Source organism: Rhincodon typus, chromosome 8 (genome assembly GCF_021869965.1).
Source record: "Rhincodon typus isolate 14 chromosome 8, sRhiTyp1.1, whole genome shotgun sequence".
Classification (NCBI taxonomy): domain Eukaryota; kingdom Metazoa; phylum Chordata; class Chondrichthyes; order Orectolobiformes; family Rhincodontidae; genus Rhincodon; species Rhincodon typus.
This window is the reverse complement of record NC_063339.1, coordinates 93,284,205-93,298,611: the sequence shown is the minus strand read 5'-3', so window position 1 is coordinate 93,298,611 and position 14,407 is coordinate 93,284,205. Positions and strand designations below refer to the sequence as shown.

The following is a 14,407-nucleotide window of genomic DNA, read 5'->3' as shown; positions in this document are numbered from 1 at the left end:
GAGAGAACATCATCACCAGAAAGCAATGAGACCGAAGAATTTTGTGTTACACAAAACGTTTGAAGCTAAAACATTGATTAGTTTTATAAGAAGGAGTTAGTCGTGGTTCTTCGGGTTCAAGGGACAAAAGGATCTGGGGTGAAAAGTGAAACAGAGTACTGAGTTGGGTGATCGCTCTGATCATATTGAATAGTGGAGCAGGCTGGAAGGACCGACTGGCCTCTTCCTGCTCCAAAGTCTATACAAAGCGACCTCGCACCGAGCCTTGTGAAACAACATAAGAAACAGATTATCAAGGACAAAAACACCCACAAACGCGAATCCGTTGTTTCTTGCTGCAATTTTGTATCTGATTAGTGAGGTGCACTGACACTAATTTCACTCTTCTTTGAGAGATGTAAGGAAATAGCTGTGTTCTTTAACATAGAAATGATGATGACGTTGGCGTAGTGTGGGTCATGTTACGGAATGAAAAGCCCCGTGACAGTGTGGATGCAAAATTGTCCGTGAGGAATTGATTTCCACACTCGAGCACAGTGCACAGTGTTGTTCCAAGAAGTCTTATTGAGACCACCTCTCTTCTGAACCGATGTTAATGAGCCGCACATTTTGGTGCAAACAATTTCAAAATCCAAAATGAGACAAAAATGCATAGAGTCACAGATCATAGAAAACCGACCATATAGACAGAGATCATTCGGCCCATTGATGCTGCACTGACCCTCGAAGAAAAACAAAGTTGCTGGAAAAGCTCAGCAGTTCTGGCAGCATATGTGAAGAAAACATCAGAGTTAACGTTTCGGGTCCGGTGACCGTTCCTCAGACCCGAGAAGAGCTTTCCGTAAACTTGCATTTCCCACCGCTGAACTTTCTGGTCTGCACATCAATGCACAAGACGTGCAATTTCCCATGGCCAATTCACCTAACCTGCATATGTTTCGCCTGTGAGAAGAAATCTCAACGGAGACCAGGGGGCAAGGCACAAACTCCACACCGACATCACCCAAGTTTGAATCAAAAATGATTGGCGCCTCCCCGGCTGGGAATTGAAACCCGGTGTCCTGCGTGACGGGCGAGAAGACGAATCACGACACTTCCGAGGATGGCTCATGGCGCCCTTACCCCCAACACCTTGAGACCCCTAATCGTGCACTCAGCAAATAAAACTGCTTTACTATCCTAATTCTATTTTCCATTGCTTGGCCCATAGCCTTGTATGCTTTAGCAACACAAATATACCTCTGAATATTTCTTAAAGTTATTAGGATATCTGCCTCTAGTGGCACTTACAGGCACTGGCTTCCAGATTCCAAACACGCACTGGCTGAAAAAGGTTTTCCGTCCATTTACTCAAACCTTCCTCTGTCTTACTTTAAATCTATGGGCCCCTCGTGATTTATTCCTCCACCAAGAGGAAACGTTTCTTTCAGTCTACCCTATCAATATCCCTACTTATTTTGTACATCTCAATCTTGTCTCCTGTAAATCTCCTCTGCTCGAAGGAAAACAAACCAAGATTGTTCAAGAGATAGTAGGAACTGCAGATGCTGGAGAATCTGAGATAACAAGGTGGAGAGCAGAATGAACACAGCAGGCCAAGCAGCATCAGAGGGATTTCACAAGCTTCGAAATCTCCCCTCCCCCTACCGCATCGCAAAACCAGCCCAGCTCGTCCCCGCCTCCCTAACGTGTTCTTCCTCCCACCTCAAGCCACACCCCCATCTCCTACCTACTAACGTCATCCCGCCCCCTTGACCTGTCCGTCCTCCCTGGACTGACCTATCCCCTCCCTAACTCCCCACCTACACTCACCTTTACTGGCTCCATCCCCGCCTCTTTGACCTGTCTGTTTCCTCTCCACTAATCTTCTCCTCTATCCATCTTCTATCCGCCTCCCCCTCTGTCCCTATTTATTTCAGAACCCCTTTCCCCTCCCCCATTTCTGATGAAGGGTCTAGGCCCGAAACGTCAGCTTTCCTGCTCCTATGATGCTGCTTGGCCTGCTGTGTTCATCCAGCTCTACACCTTGTTATCCAAGATTGTTCAATCTCTCTTCATAACTGAAAGTATTCAGCCCAGAACATACTCTGGTAAACCTCTTCTGCATCGTTTCTCGTGCTATCACATCCCTGCTATAATGTGAGTTACAGAACTGTACATAATACTCTAGCTATAGCCGAATGAACGAATGAAGTAAATGATGCAGAAAGTCACAGAAAATGGTCTATTTCATCGAAGTCTCTTTTGATCAATGCTGTATGGTGTCCTTTTCCTGAGTCTGATACTCCAGTAATCACTGGTGCATGTCAGGAAAAAGCTGCTCCATGATGTTTGGTCTCACAACCGCAATATCTCATTGGATCGACTGGTTTGAAGGTCCCGTTGGTAAGCCTGGAGCACGTTCATTCAGCGACAGTTGAAGTAACAGGACAGACTGAAAGGTGTCAATGTAAAAATGAATGTTAGATTGCGCAGTGCCTCAGTGAAGTGAACCGAGGAACGTAAAGGAGGTTTGGTGATTGTGGGAGGGACAGAAATCTTCAAGAACCGGGCTTGAATTCTGATACATCAAACGTAGATACGCAAAATAGCGAGTGTTTGAGGGAAGAAAATCATCAACTCGGGGAATATTTTCAAGTAAAAATGTTTGACATTTTGCTGCATTTCTGTAGCACCTGTCACAAGGCCTAAAAAAAGCGACAAACACCCACTGCCATGACTTGGATTCGAACAAAACCCCGACAACCACAACACAGAGTAACAGCGCGACAGAGCAATACATGGTTCACCAAGGCAATGTGTAGAGTGGCAGAAGGTATATTAAGAGCAGTACCAGTTACACAACAGGAATTCTTGCTGAACAGTGGACTAAGAGCGGGAACTCAGCATGAGCTGAACTTTTAACTTAATGGAGATTCCATGATTGAGAATGTTGAAGGCTAAGATTGATAGTTTTCGACAAAGCATCAAGGACTCAGGGGATAGTAAAGGATATTGTTGAAATGTATTCTTCAATAGCAATTTAGCTTTACGTCGTTTACTTCATCAGTTCCCACACACAAGGAAGTAACCACTGCTGCAGACGATCATATAATCCCAGTTCCTGGGCCCGGAACCAAAGAAACTCAGTGCCCCAGCCGTGAAGATACAACCGGAAATGGGGATGGCACTGAGCGGGTGGAGCTACTCTATGGCTCCAGTTAAAACTGATTCAGAGATAGTAGGAACTGCCGATGCTGGAGAATCTGAGATAACAAGGTGTAGAGCTGGATGAACACAGCAGGCCAAGCAGCAACAGAGGAGCAGGAAGGCTGACGTTTCGGGCCTTGACCCTTCTTCAGAAATGTGGCTGTCGTGACACAGTCGGTGAGGGCGCGGTCCTACTATGACGGTATGGAGGCGCGTGAAATGCCAAGGCTATGAGCTCCAACCTCACCCGGAGCAGCTTTTATTGACATGGAGCAGGGATTATTGGGGCATCAGGCTGTACAGAGGAATGTTAGTCAGCGTGGAATTTGTTTAAAAAGACGAGCTTCTTTTGTTGGATCATGATCTGTCCCGGGAAAATGTTTCAATTATCAATCAAATTAGAGATTACTCCTCTGTCAACCGACAGATTGCCCCCGCCTGTTAAATTCATTGTTTGTATGTTTGTCTGTGTGTCTTTTAAAACAGAATTCCTATTCCATATCCACGACCTTTTCATCAGAACCAGGCAAATTTTCATGTGCTTGTCGCCATAGAGAAAGGATTTTGTGATTTTGGAAGGCAGAAGGGCAAGAACAGGATGATAAAGACAGAATGGCGAATGATAGCCTTCAGATGAATTTAAATGGCAATGTACATGATCCGGGGAATGTTACCATCCACAGACAAACAAAAATTAGGAATGTAACAAAAACAGAAATTTCTGGAGAAACTCAGTAAGTCTGACAGCATCTATGGAGCGAAAGCAGAGTTTATGTTTCCGGTTCAGAGACACTTCTTCAGAATTTTTTAGAATGAGGAATGTAACTGCTGGATTAGCCTTTACCGAAAGTTCAGAAAAATCATGAGTCTGTCCCTCTGAATGAGTTGCTGGACGACTCAACCCCTTCGTCTGACATTGTGAGTATGTTCATGATACGTTGCTGTTTGTGTTTGTGTGTGTGTGTCTGTTTCTGTCTGTCACATTCTGGTTGGCATGACACATTAGAATTGTACAAGCAGGAAGGCGTGCCACCAAGTGTGCTCCTATTCAAAAGCAAGAAGGAAGTTACAATCTATTTCAGTTGTGGCTTGCATGATAGATAATAGCATAGTGGCACAGCGGGAGTATGCTGGGCCTATAACCCAGAGATCATGGATTGAAACCATCCCTGCTATTTACACAACAAACTGATGTTTGTTACCTGAGTAGTAGTGTTTAAGCTAGCTTTGCTCACACTGTCTCTGCATCAGCTTCTTGCTCCCAGTCAACAATTCGATCTGCAGTAAACCGCATTTATTCCAGCATGGACACACACTGTAAATATTACAAACACACGCGAGCTGATACTTTTCCCCTTCACTCAATCCTTTCTTAAATGGAACTAACACTGGCATGATGGTCCGAATGGCCTTCTCCTGTTCTCTGTCACTCTGGGATGATCTGAACAGTGACAGTTATTCTCTACAATGAAGCAATACAGCGGGGAGATAGCAGTGTAGTGGTGATATATCTCCTCGTAATCCCTAGGGACTGACCATGTCAGCTGCTGGAGTTTACACTCAATGAATAAAATCTGGAATATAAATCTGATTTCACGAACAAAACCATGACTTTTAAATTCCTGAAATCCCAGTCATTCATGTCCCCTTAGGAGGGAGGTCCTTACCTAGTCTGGCATACAAGTGACTCCAAGCCCACAACAACATGGTTGACCCCAAACTGTCCTCTGACATCAGTTCAAGGTGAATTCAGGATGAACAACAAATGCTGTCCTGACCAGTGCTCCCCACATCCCGTGGGAGAACAAGAAAGAATGAAAACACATTCACAGCAGGGAAGAACAGGCCTTGGTCCTGCGTGGACTTGAATTCACCTGATTGCCCAACCTGGATAGACACAAGAACACCCACACCACAGAGAAACCAGAGAAACGTGGGGACTGAGGGAAGGATTCAGTTACCCACTGAGGTGGAAACTCATTTACTCAGTGACACTGGGGAGATGCCGATCAGGAATGCCATGTGTGGGAACAGATAACTCAGAAAAATAACCCCGGAGACATCCGCAAATTCACATATGACAGTAGGGGTTAGATTTGCCTGTTAATCCCAACCAGGAATGAACCATGTCTGGATGACTTTCCAGTGGAGTTCTGAGAGTCACTCGACTTGAAATGTTATCTTTGATTTCTCTCCACAGATGCTGCCAATTTTGTTGAGTTTTTCCAGCAATTTCTGTTTTTTATTTGTTTCTGATTTTTCCAGGGGAGTTCCATCGTTGTCTGATGCAGATCAATGATTAAAACCAAGTTGTATGGGGCATAATTTAGAAGTTTTCAGATGACACGCAACAATGCGTGATGTAGCTAACCATGAGGAACAAAGCTTGGGACTGCAGGGAGAGATCAATCAGGTGGAAAGAAAAAATGATGAACGGAATTCAATCCAAAGAGATTCATAATGAATTCAGGGAGAGTGAACAATGGAAGTGGGGATGCTGAGTGGTGTCGAGGAACAAAGACACCTTGGGGTGGACATTCACAGATTCCTGAAGGTATTTGGACAGGACAATCACGTGATCAAGAGGGTTTTGGGATACTTTCTGTTCTCGACCACAGGCTGGAATATAAGATCAGGAAGTTGATGCTAGACCTTTAGCGAACACCAGCTCAGAGAACAGCTGGAAGACTGAGCACAAGTCTGGTCATTGTGTTAGTCAACTCTTTTTTTAAAAAATCATGATAGAAGATCCAGGGCAACAACAGGCTTTTTGGCCTGTCAAGTTCACTGCACCACTCAATGAGATCATTATTGATATACTCCAAGTCAGGATGGTATGCACCCTGGAGGAGAACTTGCAGATGGTGTTGTTTTGATGCATTCTATGCTCTTGTCCTTCAGGGTGGTAAGAGCTTGTAGGCTTGGAAAGTGCTGTCCATGTGCATAGATCACTGAAAGTTGCCACCCAGGTTGATAGTGTTGTTAAGAAGGCGTAAGTATGTTAGGTTTTATTGGTAGAGGGATTGAGTTTCGGAGCCATGAGGTCATGTTGCAGCTGTACAAAACTCTGGTGCGGCCGCACTTGGAGTATTGCGTACAGTTCTGGTCACCGCATTATAGGAAGGATGTGGAAGCATTGGAAAGGGTGCAGAGGAGATTTACCAGGATGTTGCCTGGTATGGAGGGAAGGTCTTATGAGGAAAGGCTGAGGGTTTTGAGGCTGTTTTCGTTAGAGAGAAGAAGGTTAAGAGGTGACTTAATAGAGACATACAAGATGATCAGAGGATTAGATAGGGTGGACAGTGGGAGCCTTTTTCCTCAGATCGTGATGGCTAGCACGAAGGGACAGAGCTTTAAATTGAGGGGTGACAGAAAGAGGACAGATGTCAGAGGTAGGTTCTTTACTCAGAGAGTAGTAAGGGCGTGGAATGCCCTGCCTGCAAAAATAGTAGACTCGCCAACTTTAAGGGCATTTAAATGGTCATTGGATAAACATATGGATGATAATGGAATAGTTTAGGTTAGATGGGCTTCAGATTGGTTTCACAGGTCGGCACAACATCAAGGGCCGAAGGGCCTGTACTGCGCTGTAATGTCCTATGTTCGATGTTCAATGTAAAGGAGAGTGAGTGAGTAACTGCAGGGCATTTAGTAAATAGTGCACTCTGCTGCCACTGTACCTCAGTAATGAAGGGAATAAATGCTGAAAGTACTGAATGGGGCACCAGTTAAATGGATTGCATTGTACTGGATGGTGTCAGGTTTCTTGGTGTCATTGGAGCTGCATCCATCCAAGCAAATTGACAGTGTTCTTAATGACAGACATTCTTAATGATGCACAGGCTTTGGGGAGTCATGAGTTGAACTAATCACTATAGAATCTTTTACCTCTGACCTACTTTTGTAGGCACAATATTTAAATTTCACGCCCAGTTCAGTTTCTCATCACTAGTAGCACCCCAGGATGATGGCAGTGGGCAATTCAGTGAAGATAAAACCATTGAATGTCAATGAGTTATGGTGAGATTTTTATTTCTCAGATTTGGTCATTAGTTGTTGGGACTTGGTGCAAATGTTCTTTGTCACATAGCAGGCTAACTTCAATGTTGTCCAGGGACACATATCTACCACTACAGTAGCTGAGTCACAAATGGTGTTAAGCATCATGCAATCGTTGACAAACATATCCACTTCCGACCTTATGACGCAGGGAAGGACATTGATGAAACAGCTGAAGGCGCTTCGGACCAGAATCTGATGCTGAGGAATTTCTGAAGTTGAGATAGCTGGCCTCTAACAATCACAAGCACCTTCCTGTGTATTCAGTATTATCCAACTCGGGTGAAGTCGGGCAAGGAGGATAGGAAAGTGTACAAGGGGAATATAAAAATATAAAAGGAAAGCAGTGGAGCATTAAAACACAGAACAAGTGGGAGATAAGCTTGGACGAACAGTACAGCATAGAGCTAAGAGTCAAATACAACCACGTAATGACAGTTATTTCATCTCAGGTAGTTTAAATGCATATCTATAACAGTGAACCGTCAGCAGTTACTAGCTAAAAATACTCACTTAAGTATGACTCACAAAGAAAGGCTTGCGTGCTGTGAGCTGATGGTAGGGACAGAGAAACTCTGAAGATAACATGGAAATAGAAGACACGTTGAAATGAGAGGACTCAGGACTTTGTAAGAAACTGAATAGCATCCTGTTTTTGTAGTAAATGACTGTTACCTAATTTATTTTATGCCAATGTTACATACAACTATCCTGACGTGAAAACGTCTCAATATGCTGTTTTGAGCTGTAAATGGTAGAGTATCTCCAAGCTAGACTAGGAGACCTCTTCCGCAAATATGTGGTACAAGCTTGAATAAATTCACCTTGTTTTGATCTACTCAGGTCTGAAGACGCAAACTTTTCAACAACCCACAATCAAAGCGAGAATAATATTCTCTGAATCCCGTTGACTCCAGTTTTGCTATGATTCCTTGATACAATGCTCTGTCAAATAGAGCCTTAAGATGGCAGGAAAGTCGCACTCTCATTTGGAATTCAGCTGTTTGGTCCATGTTTGCACCAAAAATGTGAGGAGATCAGGAGATGAGTGGCCCTTGCTGAACTCAAACTGAGATCCATCACAATGACATTGCAAAGCAAGTGCTGCTTGATGTCATTGTTGTCATCCTGTTTTGACTGCAATTACATATCGACAGGCCAGACGATTGACTGAAGGCTTGTCCACACAGACCACGTGTATGGTTTCTCTTCACTGTGAACGATGCTTTTTTCTTCCACGTTCAAAGCTCTCGAGAATTGAGTGTTACTGGCAGCTGTTGATCCAATTTTTGACTTGAGCTGCCTGTCTGTAAATCCTTTCCAATTCCCTAGAAAATAAATTTAAAACAGTCACAATTGGAATGAAAGCTTCTGGATTGTTAGAAAAACCCACCTGGATCATGAATGTCCTTGAAAACGACAGAAGATGAAAAAGACAGGACAACTCAGGCTGCGGGAACTGGCTACTGAGCCAGTCATTATTTCTGCAGGGCCAGCAGAGTGGGAGGTTTGAGTGATACCACAACAACGCTGTCTATGTAACAATGTAAACCGTACAACTGTCTGACCATAACCTGTGTCAGCCTGTACTTGGATAAATGTGAATAACCTGAGCTTGCTGAAAAGCATTTCTGTAAACAAGTGGGAATTCATTGGCCTTCAGACACACGTGGTCCCCCTTTGTACTGGTGAGACTTGCATTTGGAGTACTGTGTTCAGTTCTAGTCACCGTACTCATAGACAGTTGTTCATACATTGGAAACATTTCAAAGAAGATTTAATGGACTAATACCTAGAATGAGTCGAGTGCCTAATGGGGAAAGGGTAGACAGGCTGGGCCTGGATCCTCTGGAGTCTCGAAAAGAAAGAGGAGGCTAAATTGAAACATGAAAGATATTGAGGGGAGCCGACCACGTGGATGTTGAAAACATGGTCCCTCTTGTGGGAGAATCTAGAACTGATGGTCATTGTTCAAAAGGAAGGGTGAATCCATTTGAAATGGTGAGGAACATTTCTTTTCTCTAAGAGGGTTGTGAATCTTTGTAACTCACTTTGTCAAAAGGCAGTGATTGAGGAATCGTTAAACTTTTTTTTAAAAGGCAGAAGCAGACAGATTCTTGATGACCAAGATGATGAAAGATATTCAGGGATACGCAGACACAGAATTGAGGTTGAAATCAGATCAACCGTGATCTTACTGAATCTCAGAGCAGGCTCAAAGGGCCGAGTGGCCTATACTTGTGCCTCATTCATATGCTCGAATGAACTGGAGAACAAAGAAACACAAATCTTGTCTGATTACTGGGGGTCAGGAGGGTGTTTGAGCTCCTATTTCACCTACTCAGTATATTAGTTCCATTCTATCCCCCCATGCAGCTTCAATTAACATCCTTTTAATTTCCAGGGAATACAACATTTTTGGAGAGAGGAGGCATTTTGATAGGAGGAGAAGGGAACATATGAAATAAGATCGAGAGTTGTCCATTATGCCCCTCGAGCCTCAAAAAGGTCAAAGCTCATCTATTTAGGCTTCAATTCCACATTCCCAATTGGCCTTGATAATGTTTTTTCCTTTATTCCTGTGGGCATTGCTGGCTAATCCATCTAGTTGCCATTGAGAGGGTGGTAGTGATCTGCTTTCGTGAACCACTGTACTCCAGGAGCTGTAAGTGGACCCACAATGCTGTTAGGAAGGGAATTCAGGATTTCGACCCAGCAACACTGAAGGAATAGTGATATATTTCCAATTAAGGATGGGGAGTGGCTGGGAGGGAATTCATGCCCAACATCCAGTCTCAGAGACCGACAGGACAGAAAAAGCCTCGGTTGACTGTCTGATTTTGTCACTATTATCTAAGTGGTCTGTTATCCCACCTTTTATAGTGGACCCGAACATTTTTTCCCACCAACAATGTTATGCAAATTCCGTGTTTTCTCTCCGACTCCCTTCTTAAATACTGGGGTTATGTTAGCTACCCTCCAAACCATCGGAACTCTTTGCGACTGTGTAGTATTTTGGAGTATAACCACAAGTGCAGCTGCTATTTCTAAGGCCACTTAATAGGGTACTCTGATATGAAAATTATCGATCTCTGGGGATTTATCTGGCTGTTATCTCATTAGTTTTCCCAATTTCTTACAATTCCACCTTCCAATTAGACCCTGTGATCCCCTTAATTTTGGGACATTATTTGTATGCCCCTTTTTGAAAATCTAAGATATATTTAATTGGTCTGCCATCACTTTGAACTCCATTATAAATTCCCTGTTTGATTGTAAGGAGACCCGACATTCTTCTTGACTAACCTTGGATTATCAATCTTCAATTAAGAGTTTAATGACGATCATGAAACCGTTGTTGATTGTCAGGAAAAACCCATCTGGCTCACTGATGTCCTTTACGGAAAGAAACTGTCATCCTTACCCGGTCTGGCCTATATGTGACTCCACCCCCACTGCAATGCAGTTAACTCTGGGCAATCAGGGATGTGCAATAAATTCTGACCTAGTTCGCAATGTCCACATCCTGTGAATGTCTATTTAAAAAATGCCGTTGGTTTTATGGTCCATGCAAGAGTACTCTCAGATTCTATTTTCTCCCTCTAATTAAATCCCTTTGTCTCCCTTTGCTGAAATCTAAACTGTTCAAATCCTTAGGTCTGTTGTTTTATTTATCCAATTTGTATGCTGCTTCCTTAAATTTAATACCCATTCATTTCTCTTTCTCTGCCATGGTTTGACCATGTTTCAATTTTATTTTTATGCCACAGCTTGTCCACGTCCTCTTTCAATGTTTGCCATTACCCATCTCCCATCATCCGTTTAAATTGTGATCCACAATTTATCACAACTGGCTCACGCCTCATACCATTCTAACTCCTTTTATTTAATTACAGGACTCTAGTCTCAAAAACAACGACATCACTCTCCATCTTAATGGTGAATTCTATCCTGTTGTGGTCACTCTTCCTTAAGGGCCCACGTTCAACTTGATTGTCAATTATTCCTTTCTCACTACCCAATACTCATCTGCTTTTTCAACGTAAATTTGTACCATATACACACTGAGAATTCCTCCTCTCTCTTATTGCTACTGATGCTATCTGCTCAATTTATATGTAGGTTAAAGTCACCCATAATTATAGCCATAACTTTATGCCTTGTATCTCTAAATTCCATTCTAATGCCTTCCCCAATATTACTGTTGCTTGGGGTCTATATACAACACTAATATTATTTTCTGTTCATTGGCATTTCTGAGATCAACCCATAGAGATTCTACTTCACCACACCCTATATCCTGGCTAACATCATATTACTTTCCTGTTTTAGTCAGCAGTTCTAGCCTAATCCTATTCCATTTCGCCTGCCCAACCTATCCTCCTTTGACAACCCACTTATTCCAGGTTTCAATCCAGTAGACCTTCTTTGCACCACTTCGAATAAGCGTACTGATGACCAAAACCTGCACGTGGTATTTGAGATTTGGTCGCTTCCCTTCCTTGTACAAATGAAGCAGCACATCCTTACATTGATGTTTAATTCCTGTGATAATAAAGCATACAGCCTATTGACTTTCTGGATTAGACAGAGATCTTGCTCAATTGGGTCAATGGGCTAAAGAGTGGCAGATTGAACTTTATTTGAATAAATGTTTGTTTTATCCAAAATGGAATACTTCACATGGGCAGGACTTCTGCAATTAGTAGTAGGGCCCTGGGTACTATTACAGAACAGAGAACCTAGGCTTTCAGGTACATTAATCTTTGAAATTTGTTTCACAGGTGGACAGGGTGGTTAAGAAGGCATTCAGCACACTTGTCTTCATTGCTCAGGTCCTTGAGTACAGGAGTTAGGACTCTCCTGGAATACTGTGTGCCATTCTGGTCGTCCCGTCATTGGAAGGATATTATTAAACTGGAGTGGGTTCAGAAAAAAAAAAAAGGATATTACTGGGAAAGAAGGGTTTGAGTTGTAAAAATCGGTGGATAGGCTGGGACTTCATTCACCAGAAGGTAGGAGGTTGAGGCGTAACCTGAAAGAGGTTTATAAAAGCACGAGAGGCTTAAATAAGGTGAATAGCAAAGGTCTTATCCCTCAGATGGATGCGTTCAAAACTAGGAGGCATATTTTTTACGGTGAGAGAAGAAAGATTTAAAAAATGACATGAGGGGTAACTTTTCTTTTCTTTTTACATCGTGTGCTCAGTGTGTGGAATGAACTGCCAGATGAAATGGTAGGTGCAGGTACAGTTTCAGTTACAGTTACAATGTTTATAAGAGATTTAGATAAGTACACAAAATTCAAAAGGTTTGAAGTGATGTAGGCCAAATGCAGGAAGATGGGACTAGTTTAGTTTGGGAATATGGTCAGGATGGAATAGTTGGACCATTGGGTCCATTTCCATGCTGTATGACAACATGGTTACATGCTATATCTGCACACTAACTTTGTAACTCATACTTCATCCTCCACATCTCAGAATTCAGCAGTCATTCACCATTTAAGGAATATTCTGCTCTTGTTTCTGCTTCCTGCTAAAGTGAATGATTTCACATTTTCCTACATTATACGCCATGCAAGATATTTTGCCCAGACTAATGTTTCGGGTATCAGAAGCTGTAGGAAGGATAGAAAGGGAGGCAAAAGAAGTGAGGGAGTAGCTTTTTTTTCATTGGAGAAAACATTGCAGCAACTAGAAAAGATATTTCTGAAAAAAAAAAATGTCCAGTGAAAATATATGGGTTGAAATCAGAAATAAGAAAGGAATGATCATGTGGTGGGATTGTACTATGGGTCCCTCAATAGTCGGGGGAAATTGAGGAACAAATACGTAGCGAGATCTCAGATATATGAAAGAGTGAGAAGGTTGTGGGAATCGGTGATTTTAATTTTCTAAACGTTGACTGGAACTGCGACAGTGTTAAAGGTTTGGATGGTGAATAATTTGTTAAATGTGTTCAAGGATATTTTCTTCAATAAGTCAATGTTCCTACTAAAGAGAAAGAGAAAACTTGAGCTTCTCTTTGGTAATAAGGCACAGTAAGTGACGGAAGTGACTGTACAGGAATACTTTGGGTCTGGTGATAATAATTCTGTCAGTCTTCAAACAGTTATGGAAAAGGATAAGCCTTCTAGAAAAGGTAAAAGTATTTAATTGGAGTAAGGCCAATTTTAATGGTATGCGACAAGAACTTTCAAAAGTTGAATGGAGTGGACTGCAGATAAAGGGTCATCTGATAAGTGGGAGGTTTTCAGAACTGTGGTAACGAGAGTTCAGAATCATTATGTTCTTGTCAGAGTGAAAGGTAAGGCTGGTAGAATTAGACAACAATGGATGAAAAGGATATTCAGGTTTTAGTCAAGAATAAAAAACTAATAATCAATTAGATACAAACAACTGGGTTTAAATGAATCTTTTGAACAGTATAAACAGTGTACAGGCATTCTTAAGTGGGAGACCAGGAAGGCAGGAGGGGATATGAAATTGCCTTGATAGATAAGAGGATGGATAATGCAAAGATATACCACAAGTGCTTAAGCAACTACAGAGAGAGCATGGCGCTTTAAAGATTAAAAAGAGGTCATCTCAGCATTGAACCTCAGGAGATGACAGAAATATTAAAGAGATATCAATATTTTGAGTCAGTTTTTACGGTGGAGAAAGAAGTGGATGTTGGAGAATTCAGGGAAAGAAATAGTGTGTTTTGAAAACAGTTCACATGGACGTCTTCTAAAATATAAAGATGGATATCCTGTGGCACAGAAGATGGGGGAAGATTTTTAAATAAATATTTCTCCTCAGTGTTTAGTGAGGAGAGACTCATGGATGCTACGGAAATACGGGAAACAAGCGGGGATGTTTTGGACACATACTTATTCTCGGAGTGGTGGTGTTTGCAGCCTCAAAGTGCATTAAGGTGGATAAATCCCCTGGGCCTGATCAAATCCATCCTCGGACATTGTGGGAGGCGAGGGAAGAAATTGCAGAGGCCTTTGTAGAGATTTTTGCTTCAGCTTTAGCCACTGGTGAAGTTCCAGAAGACTGGATGGTGGCTAATGTTGTTCCATTGTTTAAAGAAAGGTAGCAAAGACATGCCAGGGAACTGCAGGCCAGTGAGCCTGACAGCAGTGGTAGGCAAGTTATTGGAGAGGATAC

General features: G+C 42.4%; 1 long non-coding RNA gene across 1 annotated transcript in view; it reads right to left on the bottom strand.

Moving 5' to 3' along the window:
• Nucleotides 1-7,900: 7,900 nt before the first annotated feature.
• LOC125483841 overlaps nucleotides 7,901-14,407 on the bottom strand; it is a 13,844-nt gene continuing 7,337 nt past the window's right edge. The window contains exon 2 of the long non-coding RNA XR_007262736.1: nucleotides 7,901-8,576. This is a non-coding gene — a long non-coding RNA (uncharacterized LOC125483841). The remainder of the gene's footprint in view (nucleotides 8,577-14,407) is intronic.